General features: G+C 45.6%; 1 long non-coding RNA gene across 1 annotated transcript in view; it reads left to right on the forward strand.

Moving 5' to 3' along the window:
- Positions 1-1049, forward strand: part of LOC116669529 (uncharacterized) — a 29908-nt gene that overhangs the window by 26563 nt on the left and 2296 nt on the right. The window lies entirely within an intron of this gene.

Raw genomic sequence — 1049 nt, forward strand, 5'->3', positions numbered from 1 at the left:
TAAAGTTGGTCAGCAGCAGGAAGCATGGAGTGCTCTAAGACTTCCTGGTAGACAGCTGTGTTGACCCTGGACCTCAGAAAACACAGTGGACCAGCAGATAACACACACACACACACAAAATCACTGACTGGACACTTTACACTGGACTTCAAGCAACGTGGATTATGTGCCTCTCCTCTCTTCCTCCAGACTCTGGGCCCTTGCTTTCCAAAGGAAATGCTAAATTTACTTTCATCAGAGAAAGTAACTTTGCACCACTCAGCAGCAGTCCAGTCCTTTTTTGTCTTAGATTAGATTATACTTTATTCATCCCACGACGGGGACATTTTGTTGTTACAGTAGCAGCAATTTTCAATAACAGCAAAAAACAATAACACACAAACCCAGGCGAGACGCTTCTGACGCTGGGTCTTGTGTCAAGGAATGCGACAGCTGAATCCCAGGTCTTGTTTACGTCTGTGCGTTGTGGTTCTTGAAGCACTCTCTAGCTGCAGTCCACTCTTTCAGAATCACTCCCACATTTTTGAATGGGTTTTGTTTCCCAATCCTCTCCAGGGTGGGGTCATCCCTACTGCTTGTCCACTTTTTTTCCTACCACATCTTTTCCTTCCCTTCGCCTCTCTCTTAATGTGCTCGTACCCAGAGCTCTGTGAACAGCCAGCCTCTTTACCTATGACCTTTTGTGTCTTGCCTTCCTTGTGCAAGGTGTCACTGGTTGTCTTTTGGACAGCTGTCCACTCATCAGTCTTCCCCATGCTGGTGTAGCCTACAGAACTAGACTGAGAGACCATTTAAAGGCCGTTGCAGGTGTTTTGAGTTAATTAGCTGATTAGAGCGTGGCACAAGGATTCTTCAATATAGAACCTTGATGGATATTTACCCTGTGTTTGTTTACCAAATCTATCTTTCCAGGACCCAACAGAAGACGGGAGACAAAGTGAAATTATTCTTGCTGCAAGGGAAGCCTCTGTGACACCTGAGTTACTTTGTAAATCTTCCCCTGAAAGTGTGTGAGTGTGTGTGTGTGTGTGTGTGTGTGTGTGTGTGTG

The sequence above is a fragment of the Etheostoma spectabile genome, chromosome 19 (assembly GCF_008692095.1).
Source record: "Etheostoma spectabile isolate EspeVRDwgs_2016 chromosome 19, UIUC_Espe_1.0, whole genome shotgun sequence".
Classification (NCBI taxonomy): domain Eukaryota; kingdom Metazoa; phylum Chordata; class Actinopteri; order Perciformes; family Percidae; genus Etheostoma; species Etheostoma spectabile.